The sequence below is a fragment of the Oncorhynchus masou genome, chromosome 18 (genome assembly GCF_036934945.1).
Source record: "Oncorhynchus masou masou isolate Uvic2021 chromosome 18, UVic_Omas_1.1, whole genome shotgun sequence".
NCBI classification, from domain to species: Eukaryota; Metazoa; Chordata; class Actinopteri; order Salmoniformes; family Salmonidae; genus Oncorhynchus; species Oncorhynchus masou.
The window spans coordinates 24,412,059-24,431,061 of NC_088229.1; positions in this window are offsets into that span (position 1 = coordinate 24,412,059).

Below are 19,003 nucleotides of genomic sequence, written 5' to 3' on the forward strand. Positions count from 1 at the left end.
CTGGTGTTGCATTTGATGGTGGCTATGACTGACTGTCACTTGAGCGGGAGAAAGAGAGAAAGTATTTCCTCACTGTCAGAGACTGCTAGCAGTGACATATCCTGAACTAGTACAGACATGTACAAGCAATCTCAAATCAGCATGTGGTCACTTGTCTAAGACAGGTGCAGAAAACGCTTTATCTTCACTAGCATAAAGGATGTTTTTTAAACACCAGCATTAACAAATGTACATATTGAGGAAAGCAATTCTAATTTTGAGAGAGAGAAAGAGGGAGAGGGAAAAAGAGAGAGAAAGAGAGCGACGGAGAGAGTGAAATTAAAAGAGAGAAATAGAAAAAGAAATAGAAAGTGAGAGATGGTGTTGTCTTTAATGATAGTTCTCAATAAAAGTCCATCCCTGCAGATTGTAAATTGTATATCTCTTCCTTCCCCTGGGACACTGAATAAAGTCAGATTGCAGCAGATGTAGCCAGATTTGTGTTACCTAACAGTTAATCTATTATTAATGAATCTGTAACATGCCAGAGGGTCAATCTGGGAAACAGCACAGGATCTTTTTCAGGAATATGACCGGCAAGGAGAATAAATGACACAGAGTACACTACAATGACGTATCATAATCTTGGCACATCAATTTATTGTGAATATGTTCCTTGCACAATGAGTCAAAGCAGAGGTAGTGAAAAGGAAGGGAGGAGGGGAGGTGAGAGATGGAAAGCCCCATGGATTGTGCACCATGTTCATTACATGCATTGTTACTCTGTATTATGCTATCTGCATTCATCCTACCTCTATAATAGACATCAGACACTCACCTCAAAGCTAATTCCCTTCCCGGGTCTGCTGCCCTATTCATAGACTCCCTCCATCCTCTGTAAGCTCACTCACACAAGGATAAATTATATTGGGAAAAATAATGTATTCACTAATTAACAGTTCATGAAAAATGCAATTTTCATTAACAAACAAAGTCTGCCCTGCTTCCTCGGGCTATAGATAGAGGATGATACAATGTGTGATTAGTCTGGTGATTCTCAGTTTGGGGGGACCCAGTATGAGCCACATCAAACATGATTACAACACCTTGTCACACCGACAATTAGACCAGGAATGTCTAACTATAAACGGCATATTGAGTTGATAATGGCTAACAAAATTCTTCTGTCTTTCTAGTTGGCGCTGTCCTTGGTGCTAGTGTTGGTGGTATAAGCAATGATAGCTTTTGCCTACTTCTCCAATTGAAAGCACCGATCTCGCTTGTAGGCGATGTCATGGCAATGTTGGCTAACTAAGCTCATGCACAGAAACACATCATCGGGTCTAACGGTCATTTCGCGCTGAACTGTGCAATGTGCAGGTCATCAAGCTAGCTTGCTACCGATGGCCTGGCTAGCTGTCTAAATTGCCGTGACCCCCAACCAACCTCTCCACTCACCGGACCCTTTTGATCACTCGACTAAGCATGCCTCTCCTTAATGTCAATATGCCATGTCCATTGCTGTTCTGGTTAGTGTTTATTGGCTTATTTCACTGTAGAGCCTCCAGTCCTGCTCACTATACCTTATCCAACCTATTAGTTCCACCACCCACACATGCAATGACATCTCCTGGTTTCAATGATGTTTCTAGAGACAATATCTCTCTCTTCATCACTCAATACCTCGGTTTTGTCACAAATATTACCGAAGGTGACTCCCCTTCTTGTTCGGGTGGCGCTCGGCGGTCGTCGTCGCCGGTCTACTAGCTATCACCGATCCGTTGTTCTGTGTTCCTTTGGTTTTTTCTGATTGGTATCACCTGTTTCTTGTTTGGTTGTTAGGGTGGGGTTATATATAGTTTGTTCAGCCCGCTTCTGTTTCGTGCGGGCTTGTTCGTCTGTTCTGTGTTTGAGTGTATTCTGTTTGTATTTTGGGTTTCACGCTGTCCGTTATTATTTCTGATCATTTGTTTTCCTACTTTTGTTCATGTTATTTTTCCTGGACATTAAAGCGTGTTTTTTCCCACATCTTTTGCTCTCTGTGCCTGACTCCACACCTCCTCACTCATTTGTCGTAACAGGTTTACCTCCACTGTATTCACATCCTACCATACCTTTGTCTGTACATTATACCTTGATGCTATTTTATCGCCCCCAGAAACCTCCTTTTACTCTCTGTTCCAGACGTTCTAGACAACCAATTCATATTGCTTTTAGCCACACCCTTATTCTACTCCTCCTCTGTTCCTCTGGCGATGTAGAGGTGAATTCAGGCCATGCAGTGCCTAGCTCCACTCCTATTCCCCAGGCGCTCTCTTTTGAAGACTTCTGTAACCGTAATAGCCTTGGTTTCATGCATGTTAACATTAGAAGCCTTCTCCCTAAGTTTGTTCTATTCACTGCTTTAGCACACTCTGGCAACCCGGCTGTTCTAGCTGTCTCTGAATCCTGGCTTAGGAAGACTACCAAAAATTCTGAAATTTTAATTCCAAACTACAACATTTTCAGACAAGATAGAACTGCCAAAGGGGGCGGTGTTGCAATCTACTGCAAAGAGAGCCTGCAGAGTTCTGTCCTACTATCCAGGTCTGTACCCAAACAATTTGAACTTCTACTTTTAAAAATCAACCTCTCTAAAAACAAGTCTCTCACCGTTGCCGCCTGCTATAGACCACCCTCTGCCCCCAGCTGTGCTCTGGACACCATATGTGAACTGATTGCCCCCCATTTATCTTCAGAGCTCGTGCTGCTAGGCGACCTAAACTGGAACATGCTTAACACCCCAGCCATCCTACAATCTAAACTTGATGCCCTCAATCTCACACAAATTATCAATGAACCTACCAGGTACCTCCCCAAAGCCTTAAACACGGGCACCCTAATACATATCATCCTAACCAACTTGCCCTCTAAATACACCTCTGCTGTCTTCAACCAAGATCTCAGCGATCACTGCCTCATTGCCTGCATCCGTAATGGGTCAGCGGTCAAACGACCTCCACTCATCACTGTAAAACGCTCCCTGAAACACTTCAGCGAGCAGGCCTTTCTAATCGACCTGGCCGGGGTATCCTGGAAGGATATTGATCTCATCCCGTTTTTTTTAAATGCCTTCCTAACCATCTGAAATAAACATGCCCCATTCAAGAAATTTAGAACCAGGAACAGATATAGCCCTTGGTTCTTCCCAGACCTGACTGCCCTTAACCAACACAAAAACATCCTATGGCGTTCCGCATTAGCATCGAACAGCCCCCGTGATATGCAGCTGTTCAGGGAAGCTAGAAACCATTATACACAGGCAGTTAGAAAAGCCAAGATTAGCTTTTTCAAGCAGAAATTTGCTTCCTGCAACACTAACTCAAAAAAGTTCTGGGACACTGTAAAGTCCATGGAGAATAAGAACACCTCCTCCCAGCTGCCCACTGCACTGAAGATAGGAAACACTGTCACCACTGAAAAATCCACCATAATTGAGAATTTCAATAAGCATTTTTCTATGGCTGGTCATGCTTTCCACCTGGCTACTCCTACCCCGGTCAACAGCACTGCACCCCCCACAGCAACTCACCCAAGCCTTCCCCATTTCTCCTTCTCCCAAATCCATTCAGCTGATGTTCTGAAAGAGCTGCAAAATCTGGACCCCTACAAATCAGCCGGGCTAGACAATCTGGACCCTTTCTTTCTTGTTGCCACCCCTATTACTAGCCTGTTTAACCTCTCGTTCGTGTCGTCTGAGATTCCCAAAGATTGGAAAGCAGCTGCGGTCATCCCCCTCTTCAAAGGGGGGGACACTCTTGACCAAAACTGCTACAGACCTATATCTATCCTACCATGCCTTTCTAAGGTCTTCGAAAGCCAAGTCAACAAACAGATTATCTACCATTTTGAATCTCACCATACCTTCTCTGCTATGCAATCTGGTTTCAGAGCTGGTCATGGGTGCACCTCAGCCACGCTCAAGGTCCTAAACGATATCTTAACCGCCATCGATAAGAAACATTACTGTGCAGCCGTGTTCATTGATCTGGCCAAGGCTTTCGACTCTGTCAATCACCACATCCTCATCGGCAGACTCGACAGCCTTGGTTTCTCAAATGATTGCCTCGCCTGGTTCACCAACTACTTCTCTGATAGAGTTCAGTGTGTCAAATCGGAGGGTCTGCTGTCCGGACCTCTGGCAGTCTCTATGGGGGTGCCACAGGGTTCAATTCTTGGACTGACTCTCTTCTCTGTATAAATCAATGAGGTCGCTCTTGCTGCTGGTGAGTCTCTGATCCACCTCTACGCTGACGACACCATTCTGTATACTTCTGGCCCTTCTTTGGATACTGTGTTAACAACCCTCCAGGCAAGCTTCAATGCCATACAACTCTCCTTCCGTGGCCTCCAATTGCTCTTAAATACAAGTAAAACTAAATGCATGCTCTTCAACCGATCGCTACCCGCACCTGCCCGCCTGTCCAACATCACTACTCTGGACGGCTCTGACTTCGAATACGTGGACAACTACAAATACTTAGGTGTCTGGTTAGACTGTAAACTCTCCTTCCAGATCCATATCAAACATCTCCAATCCAAAGTTAAATCTAGAATTGGCTTCCTATTTTGCAACAAAGCATCCTTCACTCATGCTGCCAAACATATCCTTGTAAAACTGACCATCCTACCAATCCTCGACTTTGGCGATGTCATTTACAAAATAGCCTCCAATACCCTACTCAACAAATTGGATGCAGTCTATCACAGTGCAATCCGTTTTGTCACCAAAGCCCCATATACTACCCACCATTGCTACCTGTACTCTCTCGTTGGCTGGCCCTCGCTTCATACTCGTCGCCAAACCCACTGGCTCCATGTCATCTACAAGAGCCTGCTAGGTAAAGTCCCCCCTTATCTCAGCTCGCTGGTCACCATAGCATCTCCTACCTGTAGCACACGTTCCAGCAGGTATATCTCTCTAGTCACCCCCAAAACCAATTCTTTCTTTGGCCGCCTCTCATTCCAGTTCTCTGCTGCCAATGACTGGAACGAACTACAAAAATCTCTGAAACTGGAAACACTTCTCTCTCACTAGCTTTAAGCACCAACTGTAAGAGCAGCTCACAGATTATTGCACCTGTACATAGCCCACCTATATTTTAGCCCAAACAACTCCCTCTTTCCCTACTGTATTTAATTTTATTTATTTATTTTGCTCCTTTGCACCCCATTATTTTTATTTCTACTTTGCACAATCTTCCATATATATTCTACCATTCCAGTGTTTTACTTGCTATATTGTATTTACTTTGCCACCATGGCCTTTTTTTTGCCTTTACCTCCCTTATCTCACCTCATTTGCTCACATCGTATATAGACTTATTGATACTGTATTATTGACTGTATGTTTGTTTTACTCCATGTGTAACTCTGTGTCGTTGTATGTGTCGAACTGCTTTGCTTTATCTTGGCCAGGTCGCAATTGTAAATGAGAACTTGTTCTCAACTTGCCTACCTGGTTAAATAAAAGGTTAAATAAAAAAAATAAAAAAATAAAATCAAAGGCACTCCTTCGATATACACTGAGTGGACAAAATATTAGGAACATCTGCTCTATCCATGACAAACTGATCAAGTGAATCCGGATGAAAGCTATGGTCCCTTATTGATGGCACTTATTAAATCCACTTCAATCAGTGCAGATGAAGGAGAGGAAAAGGATAAAGAAGGATTTTTAATCCTTGAAACAATTGAGACATGGATTGTGTGTGTGCCATTCAGACTTTGAATAGGCAAGACAAAATATTTAAGTGCCTTTGAACAGGGTATGGTAGTAAGTGCCAGGCATACCGGTTTGAATTAATCAAGAACCGCAACCCTGCTGGGTTTTTCACACTAAACAGTTTTCTGTGTGTATCAAGAATGTTCTAACACCCAAAGGACATCCAGCCAACTGAGTCAACATGGGCCAGCATCCCTGTGGAACGCTTTCGACACCTTGTAGAGTCCATGCCCTGACGAATTGAGGCTGTTCTGAGGGCAAACGGGGGTGCACATCAATATTAGGAAGGTGTTCATAATGTTTTGTACACTCAGTGTAAAGTTGTTTTGGACACAAAAAAATCAAGCGTATCAGCTTGTCACTTCCACGAGGTTGGAGTAATAAAATGTTCAACTACCTAACATACTGGCTCAAATCAAGGCTGACATTTATTTTTTAAATTAGCAACCAAGGAAGAATTTTTCACATCTCTCCATGACTTTAATTCCAGTTTGTCTACAAATTATTAATTGATATGTTAGATTCATAACTCCATCTCAACCAAAAATCTAAGTTAAATAACAGGACTTTATCAAATCAAACTTTAAATGCACTTTAAATACATTTTGATTTGATTTAAGTACTATTCTTCCCCTTAGATTTTTGGTTGAGATGGAGACGTGAATCCAACATATCAATTATTAATGTGTAGACAACTGGAGCCAGACTAATTCAGTGGAACCATCCAATAAGAAGATACAGCACCTTCACATGTTGATATATTGTTGTGTTGACAACCAAACAATACCACTAAATATCATTACATTTGTAATCAACCAGCTTGAAACCTTAGGCCTATTGTATTGTCTTGAATTCTGGGTTGAATTGAAATAATAGCTGTTGATGATTTAGAAAAATGCTGTAGGACTAAATAGCATCATTGATGGTGTATAAGTGATGGAAGATCAAAGGGTAGCTGTAGATAGATCAATTCTCCAGTAGGAGGTGCTGCCCAGCCTATTGTTGTTGTTTTTGTCTGATAGTGGATATAAGTTGAAGATCTGATGTCGTTCTAAAGGTACATATTCAACATATTTTAAGGTTTGTCTGTTGACATTTGGTTACCATGATGACAATCTCGTAGTTGAAATTGCACACTCAAAACAAATCCAATGTATTTTCCACATAGATTCCACAATGAAATATGTTGACTAATTAAGTTGAAACAACATTGATTCAAACGTTTTGTGCCCAGTGTGAAACCAGTGAAGCAACTAGCAAGACGAGCTAGTAGCAGAAGTTCCATGCATGTCCCACTTTGCTTGGGCACATTTTTCATGTCGCACCACAGTTTACAACAAGCTCTTTGAGCCTGGCTTGTCTATTCATGAGGCTAACCCTGCGGTTTTACCATAAGCGCTTGAAAATAATGTGCCCTAAATGTGCCATGTGAATGAGATGCAGTGAACCACTGCAGCATACTCACCCAGCTGCAAGGCTCTACCCTCATATTATACTGTAGGGGATGCACTACAGACCTACTCAAACAGCACTAGATCAAGCAATACATTTGCTTTGATGATAATGCAATACATAATTTCCAATGCAACACAATATTAATATGAGGATCACCTAATGCTCTCATAAATCAGAACAGCGAGACTTGCAAAATGGCTGACATGATACCATACCGCTTTGCGTGGTGAAGTATTTGAGAACAAGTATTTGATACCCTGCCGATTTTGCAAGTTTTCCAACTTACAAAGCATGTAGAGGTCTGTCTGTAATTTTTTATCATAGGTACACTTCAACTGTGAACAAAAATCCATAAAACCACATTGTATGATTTTTAAGTAATTCATTTGCATTTTATTGCATGACATAAGTATTTGATCACCTACCACCAGTAAGAATTCCGGCTCTCACAAACCTGTTAGTTTTTCTTTAAGAAGCCCTCATGATATCCACTTATTACCTGTATTAACTGCACCTGTTTGAACTCGTTACCTGTATATAAGACACCTGTCCATACACCTAATCAAACAAACTCCAACCTCTCCACAATGGCCAAGACCAGAGAGCTGTGTAAGGCCATCAGGGATAAAATTGTAGACCTGCACAAGGCTGGGATGGGCTACAGGACAATAGGCAAGCAGCTTGGTGAGAAGGCAACATCTGTTGGCGCAATTATTAGAAAATGGAAGAAGGTCAAGATGATGGTCAATCACCCTCGGTCTGGGGCTCCATGCAAGATCTCACCTCTTGGGGCATCAATAATCATGAGGAAGGTGAGGGATCAACCCAGAACTACACAGCAGGACCTGGTCAATGACCTGAAGAGAGCTGGGACCACAGTCTCTAAGAAAACCATTAGTAACACATTACGCCGTCATGGATTAAAATCCTGCAGCGCACGCAAGGTCCCCCTGCTCAAGCAAGCCAGCGCATGTCCAGGCCCGTCTGAATTTTGCCAATGACCATCTGGATGATCCAGAGGAGGAATGGGAGAAGGTCATGTGGTCTGATGAGACAAAAATAGAGCCTTTTGGTCTAAACTCCACTCGCTGTGTTCGGAGGAAGAAGAAGGATGAGTACAACCCCAAGGGGCCATGTATCGCGAGATCTTGGCCAACAACCTCCTTCCTGCATTGAAGATGGGTCGTGGCTGGGTCTTCCAGCGTGACAACGACCCGAAACACACAGCCAGGGCAACTAAGGAGTGGCTCCGTAAGAAGCATCTCAGGGTCCTGGAGTGGCTTAGCCAGTCTCCAGACCTGAAGCCAATAGAACATCTTTGGAGGGAGCTGAAAGTCCATAATTGCGCAGCGACAGTCCCGAAACCTGAAGGATCTGGAGAAGGTCTGTATGGAGGAGAGGGCCAAAATCCCTGCTGCAGTGTGTGCACACCTGGTCAAGAACCACAGGAAATGTATGTAATTGCAAACAAAGGTTTCTGTATCAAATATTAAGTTCTGCTTTTCTGATGTATCAAATACTTATGTCATGCAATAAAATGCAAATTAATTACTTAAAAAATCATACGTGATTTTTGTTTTAGATTCTGTGTCTCAGTGTATCTATGATTAAAACAAATACAGACCTCTACATGCTTTGTAAGTAGGAAAACCTTCAAAATCAAATACTTGTTCTCCCCACTGTATATACATTTTACGGACACAGAATATTTTACGTTATATAAATCTCTCTGGGAAGAAATGGCACTGACAGATAGGGTAGCCGTGCTACTAGTTCTTAGGCGATTTTGCAGTATTTTGTTTTTTTATGTGTTATTTCTTACATTATTAGCCCAGATTTTTGGGGGGTGTTATTACATACAGACGGGGAGAACTTTTGGATATCAGAGTGACAGTAACTCACCAGTATTACCAGATATACGACCAGGAATACAACTTTCCCTAATCAGATTCTTTGTTTTGTACCCCAGGGCAATTGAACTGATTCCAGAGGCTGATCCAAAACACTGCCGGTGGAGAAGAGGTATTCAGAGTGGACTTCTAGTCCGACTCAGGAGGCGTGCACACCACCCACCGCTTCTGAGTATATTAATAACTAATGTTCAGTCTCTGGATATTAAGTTGACGAGCTCAGGGCGAGGATTTCCTTCCAGAGAGACATCAGTGATTGTAACATACTCTGTTTCAAGGAAACATGGCTCACTCGTGATATACTGTCTGAGTCCGTACAGCCAGTTGGGTTCTCAGGTCATTGCACAGACAGGAATAAATATCTCGCCGGGAAGGGCCGGGTTGTGTGTTTCATGATTAACTACTCATGGTGTGATTGTGATAACATACAGTGACTCAAGTCCTTTTGTTCACCCGACCTATAAAACCTCACAATCAAATGCCAACCGTATTACCACCCAAGACAATTCGCTTCGGTTATAGTCACAGCCATATATATTCCCCCTCAAGCCGATACCATGACGGTCCTCAAAGAACTTCACTAGACTTTATGCAAGTGGAAGCCACATATCCTGAGGTAACATTTATTGTAGCTGGGGACTTAAATAAAGCAAATTTGAGGACAACGCTTCCGAAGTTCTATCAACACATTGACTTTCGTACTCATGCTGCTAAAACACTCGACCACCGCTACTCCAACTTCCGGGATGCCTACAAGGCCCTCCCATGCCCTCCCTTCGGCAATCTGATCATGACTCCATTTTGCTCCTCCCTTCCTATAGTCAGAAACTCAAACAGGAAGTACCCGTGCTAAGGACTATTCAACGCTGGTCTGATCAATCGGAATCAATGCTTCAAGATTGGTTTGATCACACGGACTGGGATATGTTCTGGATAGCCTCAGAGAATAACATTGACGAATACACTGATATGGGGACTGAGTTTATCAGCATGTGTACTGGAGACATTGTACCCACTGTGACTATTAAAACCTACCCTAACCAGAAACTGCGGAAAGATAGCAGCATTTGCGCAAAACTGAAAGTGCCATGGCAGTGTAGTTATTCCGTCCGTAAGGCAAACAAACAGGCAAAACGTCAGTACAGAGACAAAGTGGAGTCACAATTAAATGGCTCAGACACGAGCACATGAAGTGCTTTGAGAGACTTGTGAAGGATCATATCACCTCTACCTTACCTGACACCCTAGACCCACTTCAATTTGCTTACTGCCCCAATAGACCCACAGACGATGAAAACGCCATCACACTGCACACTGCCCTATCCCATTTGGACAAGAGAAATACCTATGTAAGAATGCTGTTCATTGACTATAGCTCAGCATTCTGAACATTCTCAACACTATAGTACCCTCCAAGCTCATCATTAAGCTCGAGGCCCTGGGTCTGAACCCCGCCCTGTGCAACTGGGTCTTGGACTTGCTGATGGGCCGCCCCCAGGTGGTGAGGGTAGAAAACAACACCTCCACTTCGCTGATCCTCAACACTAGGGCCTCACAAGGGTGCGTGCTCAGCCCCTCCTGGACTCTGGGTTTACCTATGACTGCGTGGCTACGCACGCCTGCAACTCAATCATTAAGTTTGCAGACAACACAACAGTAGTAGGCCTGATTACCAACAATGACAAGACAGCCTACAGGGAGGAGGTGAGGGCCCTGGGTGTATGGTGCCAGGAAAATAACCTCTCACTCAAACTCAACAAAACAAATGGTCCACTCACATAAACATTGGGGTGAAGAAGGTGCAACAGCGCCTCTTCAACCTCAGGGGGCTGAATAAATTTAGCTTGGCACCTAAAACCCTCACATGCTTTTAAAGATGAACAATTGAGAGCATCCTGTTGGGCTGCATCACAGCCTGGTACAGCAACTGCACCACCTGCAACCGCAGGGGTCTCCAGAGGGTGGTGCGATCTGCCCAACGCATCACAGGGGGAAAACTTTCTGGACAAAAATATCTTCAAGGACAACAACCACCCGAGCCACTGCCTGTTCACCCAGCTATCATCTAGAAGGCGAGGTCAGTACAGGTGCATCAAAGCTGGGACAGAGAGATTGAAAAACAGCTTCTATCTCAAGGTCATCAGACTGTTAAATAGCCATCACTAGCATATTAGAGGCTGCTGCCTTATATACATAGACTTGAAATCACTGGCCACTTTAATAATGAAAAACAATCCACTTTAATAATGTTTACATATTTTGCATTACTCATCTCATATGTATATACTGTATTCAATTTTATTGAATCTAAGCCGATCTGACATTGCTCGTCCAAATATTTATATATTCATAATTTCATTGCTTTACGTTAGATTTGTAGGTATTATGTGTATTGTTGTCAAATTGTTAGATATTACTTGTTAGATATTACTGCACTGTTGGAGCTAGAAACACAAGAATTTCCGACACCTGCAATAACATCTGCTAAACACATGTATGTGACCAATACAATTTATTTGATTTGATTAGTTATCTATATTTTTTTCTTATTTTTTGTCACACCTTTCAGCTCCCCTCAAACCCTCCCATCTATGTCTGAACACCATCCAGTTTTGATTTCTATTTGCCATATATTTTTCAACTGTGCTGTGATGTTTCACAAAAGTTCTGAACCTTTCTTTTCTCATAGTTTCGACAGATTGTAAATTAAATATAAACATTTTTGCTGAGAGTATTATTATATTATTGCTTGACAGTGACTTTTCAGATCACCCAACAGTGCTATTTGCAGAGTTAACTCCTGGTAAATGTTGCAATTCTTCATGAACATGTGACCAAAAACAAGCTACATATGGTCAGTACCAAAACAAATGATCTAATGATTCTGTCTCTTCGCAGCGAAATCTGCAGAGCTGAGATGTTTGTATCCATATATCCATATATGTTTGTATCCATATATATATATATATATAACATCATATTGAATGCTAGAATTTTGTATAATAAATCGAAATTGAAAAACTCTAAGTTTTGAATCCGGCGTCATTTGTGTATCAGTTCATAAACCTTGTGCCATGGAATCAGTAATCGAAAATCTCTTCCCAGCTATTTTGCAATCTGTATGGCACAGCTGCACATTTTTTGGTCCTTAAATTAAACTGGAATACTTTTTGATTTATCACAATTTTCTTTAACCAATTTTGGCAGGGCTGACAGACATGTTCATTACTTTCTCCCCCTTCCACTTGCCTCTTCCATTTTTGCGGTAATGCTGCAATTAGCTGGTTGTCATTTTGGATATAGCAGACATTTCAATATATTTGTGTTAGCTGCATGTGTGACAACCTCACCAGTCCTATTTATGATATCCTTCACAAATATTATACCGTAAAAAAAGAAAATGATCCAAATATGTTTTTTTTTAAATAATTGGTATATTTGATTTTATGTACAAAAGCTGAAGAACATATACGCACATCCAGGTACTTTCTGCAGGTGTTGGAGTTGAAGTCCAACTCATGGAAATCAGAAAGGAAAACAGCTAATTGGCACTCCCCCACGAGCAAACAGGAAGGGTAAACGTCAGTCCAGCCATAATTCTAGAGAGCCACTGATGTGGCGATCAACCAACTCCCTCACATCTGACTGCAGTGACCAATCCAGAGGCGGAGCGTCTTCTTTTGTGGGAAATCCCGATGGACGACGTCCTCGAATAAGCCGTCATCACGACCACCACCCACATTCGTGTCCCCGCAAGAAATGCATGCGAGAACCAAGTACGAAGACAGCAACACCCGAAATCCCCACCCCACACACGGAGCAAGACACAGTAATAAACCTGTCCAACAGGTCTATATCTGATACATGTTCATCTGACCTAGGTAAGGGACTATCGTTTGTCCCAACATCATAGGCCAAGGACTTTGATACAGTTATAGACTTTCAAAAGTTTTTCCTCAGTTTGAGACTGACTGTGTATTTTTGGTAATGGGTTTGCTCCCTATGCACCTGCCAATGTTAATCTATTGAACAATATTAATAACCAGACAGGAACCAGTGCTAATATTTTCCCATTGATAACCTGAATGACAATGAACCCAACTTTTGCCCTGAGGACATGACAAGGGAAAATACATATTTCAAACAGGAAAATAAAAAATTTACCACCTAAAAGAAATCCCTCTCTTGAAACATATTGCCGCCTTATGTAAATATGTATATAATCTCCTGGCTAAGAAAATATGTCCACAATATGTCCAAAGCAGAGAAAGACTATCTTAAGGAACTGAAAAATGACTCCAGTATCATTATAAAACCTGCCTACAAAAGGAGGTGCAATAGTGATACTAAATGCAGCAGACTATGAAAAGGAAATTCTGTGACAATTTAGTGATGATGCATTTTATAAAAGACTCCCAAAGGAGTTACATTTTTGAATGAAGGGGAAATTACAAAGACCGAATATGAGATTATGAAAGTTGACTGCCCAACCACACCTCATATACTCTTTACCCAAAATTCACAAGAGCATGACACCACCTACACCCGGCAGGCCCATTGTGTGTAGTAATGGATCTTTGACAGAGACCATTTTGTGAAACCCTGTGTTATCTCCCTCCCCACGTATACTAGAGATTTTTTTTTAAATCTGTGGACCATATACCTGAAAATTCTATTCTGTGTACTTTTGATGTTACCAGTCTATATACTAACATCCCCCATCAGAGCGGCCTAGAGGCCCTCATGTTCTACCTCAATGAACGTCCCCCTAATGCTCTATCCAGCACCAATTGTATTATGGACTTGGCTGAACTGGTACTAACCTCCAACTATTTTCTCTTCAGAGGCGACTTCTTCCTCCAGACCAAAGGGACAGCGATGGGGAGCACTATGGCTCCTAATTATGCAAACCCATATCTAGAAATGTTTAAAAAAACTTTTCTCTCCAATATTCTCCTAATTTGGAGTTATTGGATGACATGTTCGTGATCTACACAGGCACCCAGGAAGAACTTTTGGAATTCCATCCTTACCTAAACTATATTAATGAACACCTTCACTTCACCATTAACTAGGACCTATCACAAATCAGTTTTCTTGGTGTGATGGTTATTAAGGACAAACCCTCCCTCTCTACAGATCTCTATAGGAAACCTATGGACAGGAATACCCTCCTTAGGGGTGACAGCTTTCATCCACGTCCACTTATTAAAATTCTCCCTATAAGTCAATTCAGTCGTATCAGAAGAATATGCAGCTCTGATGCTTCTTAAGAGAAATGGACCACGGACCTCACACAAAGATTTAAGGAAAGGGGGTACAAAGACAATTGGGTAAAACATGCCAATGATCTTTTTGAAGGTCAAACACAGGTGGAAAGCCTTCAACCAAAATTCAAAGGAAAAGCAGAACATGTCCCATCATGCTCACCATTACTCACCATTGGGGGAGGCATTTAAGGACATAATCAGGAAGGACTGGTACATTATTGATACTGACCCACAATTGAAACCCATTTTTAAATATCCCCCACATGTGGTTTTTAAAAGCCCCTCAACCGTGAGAGATATTGTGGTTAAATCTGAGGTTCCGGAAGGTAATTACAAATGTGGCCAATGTGCTCAATGCAGCTTTGCGTACAAATGCAACTCATTTACCCTCCCCCTCACAGGACGAAGATTTAACATCAAGAGCCAAGATCAATGGTCAAGATGTCACGCAGGGGACGGGACATTGAGAGTAAACTTCTTCAAAGGGAATGCACAGGCTCAACACACTCTCCTCGTGGCCTTAATGAGGTGTTTGACTTGAAACCGTTTTTATAGTTTCAATATGTGTATATTGTGTTTTAATATATATTGTGTATATTGTTTTAATGCTAATTGAATATTGTATGTATATTACTATAAATATTGACCACATTCCCTGTGTATAATCATATATTTTGATACATTGAATGTTAATATTGTGAAACTATTTTATACATTTTTTACCTCATGTCTCAGGAAGTGATGTCACTGAGTACTGCCCCTATATATAGGACCTTACACCCACACCTGGGATACAGATGCCTGATGAAGAGCAGGGCCATAAGCAAATAGGTAAACTGGGATATGACCAAAGAGTTAATCAGCGTGATTTCTTTATACTCATACTGTTTATTATAGCTTATAAGAGTCTACAGATGCACCCATGCTTCAATATAAAAAAACACTCATCAAAATCCATCACTTTAATCTAGACATATACACAGTGCATTCAGAAAGTATACAGAACCCTTGACTTTTTCACAATTTGTTATGTTACAGCCTTATTCTAAAATTGATTAAATAAAACATTTTCCTCATGAATCTACTCACAATACCCCATAATGACAAAGTGAAAACATTATATTAGAAATTTTTGCAAATACATTACAAATAAAAACTGAAAAACATTACTTACGTAAGTATTCAGACCCTTTGCTATGAGACTTGAAATTGAGCTCTGGTGCATCCTGTTTCCATTGATCATCCTTGTGATGTTTCTACAACTTGATTGAAGTCCACCTGTGGGAAATTCAATTGATTGAACATGATTTGGAAAGGCACACATCTGTCTGTATGAGGTCCCACAGTTGACAGTGCATGTCAGAGCAAACACCAAGCCATGAGGTCGAAGGAATTGTCCGTAGAGCTCTGAGACAGGACTGTGTCGTGGCACAGATCTGTGGAAGGGTACCAAAAAATGTCAGCAGCATTGAGGGTCACCAAGCACATGGTGGCCACCATCATTCTTAAATGGATGAAGTTTGGAACCACTAAGACTCTTCCTAGATCTGGCCACCCGGCCAAACTGAGTAAATGGAGGAGAAGGGCCTTGGTCAAGGAGGTGACCAAGAACCCGATGTTCACTCTAACAGAGCTCCTCTGTGGAGATGGAAGAACCTTCCAGACAACCAACCATCTCTGCAGCACTCCACCAATCAGGCCTTTATGGTAAATGGCTAGACGGAAGCCACTCCTCAGTAAACGGAACATTTTGCACAACCTGCTTGGAGTTTGCCAAAAGGTACCTAAAGGACTCTCAGATCATGAAAAATAAGATTCTCTCGTCTGATGAAACCAAGATTGAACTCTTCGGCCTGAATGCCAAGCATCACGTCTGGAGAAAACCAGACACAATCCCTACGGTGAAGCATGGTGATGACAGCATCACGCTGTGGGGATGTTTTGCAGCGGCAGGGACTGGAAAAGTAGTCAGGATCGAGGGAAACATTGAGGAAAACCTGCTTTAGAGCGCTCAGGACCGGTGCAAAGGTTCACCTTCCAACAGGACAACGACCCTAAGCACACAGCCAAGACAACACAGGAGTGGCTTTGGGACAAGTCTCTTGAGAGTCCTTGAGTGGCCCAGCAAGAAGCCCAGATTTGAACCCAATTGAATGGAATGAAAATAGCTGTGCTGCTACGCTCCCCTTTCAACCTGACAGAGCTTGAGAGGATCTGCATAGAAAAATGGGAGAAACTCCCCAAATGTGCCAAGCCTGTAGCGTCATACCCAAGAAGACTCAAGGCTGTTTTAGCTGTCAATGCTTCAACAAAATACCGACTAAAGGGTCTATATACTTATGTAAATGTGATATTTCCGTTGTTGTTTTTTTTACATTTGCCAAAATGTTTAAAAACCTGTTTAGCTTTGTCATTATGGGGTATTGTGTGCAGATTGATGAGGATTTTGGGGAGGGACAATCCTCTCTCCCTGCAACTTGACATTCATGCTGCACCCAATTCTATAGCTGTACAGAAAATCAGTTCTGTTCGCTAGCTATTTCACCCGACTCATGTTGATTGACAGTTTGCTGGTCCAATCAGAGGGCCGAGTGTGTAATTCACAAGTCAATCTGTTGCACGTTATTTTTGCAAGGGCGATGCTGCAGCTAATGTCTTTGGCTGCATGGAGAGTAATCCAAGGAGACTCTGTGCCACAAAATGAGTGACAAAACATTACAAATCCTGGCCAGCTCATTTGAAGTCATCAGTCACAAGTCAAAGTCTGCTTTGGTGTAAACATTGGCAGAGCGGACAGACATACAATTGAAATTGTTAAAGACAGTCCAGACTCCAGACATTGTATCAGTGATCACCAATCATGTGAGTTAGATGCTGAACATTGGACAACTAGGATCCATTCTCTCCTTTCTAAACACCTCTCTTTCCGCCAAATAAATGGTGTAAGCATGTGCCTTTCAGCGGGTGCCAGGCGAGTGAGGAGTATTATTTTAATTAATGCAGATGATTTTTTTGTATGCGTGTGTGCGTGTGTGTGTGTGTGCGTCTGTGCGTGCGTGCGTACACCACTTGCTCTCATAACTCACCTCTTGGTGTCTATGAGGAGGCGTGATGTGGATAGTCTGAGAATGCCTTCAGCTAAAGGTGTATTAAAACTAAAATCTTTCATCAATGGACGTGTTGACTATGAGTTGCCGTTGCATTGAATAGAGATAAGCTCCCCGCCAAGAAAGAATAGGACACACACCAATGCATGTGACCATCCTCCATTATGGAACTACAGATGTAGCATCTTCGTTTGAGCTAGTTTGTTACAGGAGGAAATTTATTCTGCAGCAAAAGGAAATGTGAATTATTATGTGGATTATAATTAATGGACATTTTTGTGGGGGTTGATACATTTTTCACATGTGAAAATCAAGTCTGAAATGTTTAAGTGGAAATTACAATCTTCAGAAACCTTTTTAAACCTCAAATACACTACAACTTCTTCTGGGTAGGGGGCAGTATTCGGAAGTTTGGATGACAGGTGCCCAAAGTAAACTGCCTGTTAGTCAGGCCCTGAAGCCTGATATGCATATAATTGGCTGTAGTATTGTGGCGCGCTCCTGTGAGGGCGCGTACTTCGTTATTTATCTCCGGTAATGAACATACTATTCTCCGTCTTAAATTTTATCATTTATTTACCTATTAGGGTACCTAAGGATTGATTAGAAACTTTGTTTGACTTGTTTGGATAAAGTTTATTGGTAACTTTTGGGATTCATTTGTATGCATTTTGAACAAGGGAAAGCGGTGGAATACTGAATCCAGGGCAACTAAACATACTTTTTTGGGATATAAAGAAGAACTTTATCGAACAAAACCACCATTTGTGATGTAGCTGGGACCCTTTTGATTGCAAACAGAGGAAGATCTTCAAAGGTAAGTGATTTATTTTATCGCTATTTCTGACTTTCGTGATGCCTCTGCTTGTTTGGAAAATGTTTGTAGTGCTTTTGTATTTATTTATTTTTATTTTATTTATTTATTTACCTTTATTTAACTAGGCAAGTCAGTTAAGAACAAATTCTTATTTTCAATGACGGCCTAGGAACAGTGGGTTAACTGTCTGTTCAGGGGCAGAACAACAGATTTGTACCTTGTCAGCTCGGGGATTTGAACTTGCAACCTTCCAGGTTACTAGTCCAACACTCTCACCACTAGGCTACCCTACCGCCCCAAGGGTGCTGTCCTCAGATAATTGCATGGTATGCTTTCGCCGTAAAGCCTTTTTGAAATCTGACAAAGCGGCTGGATTAAGTTAAGCTTTTAACTCATGTATAACACTTGTATTTTCATGAATGTTTAATATTATGAATTTTTTATTCAGAATTTCGTACTCTGCAATTTTACCGCATGTTGGCCAGGTGGGGCGCTAGCTTCCAGGGGGGATACGTTGCAACATCAACAACCGAATGCTCCCACATCACGAAGCTGGAGGCAGCGATGCATCCAGGGCAGGTGGTGGCAGTGTCCCAGGGCCCTGAGTAGGCAAAGGCTATGCCTCTATTCTAGGAACAACTCCCAGCAGCTGTTGACCGGATATGAGTGGAAGAGTGGGGGATGGATAGAGAAGGGGAGAG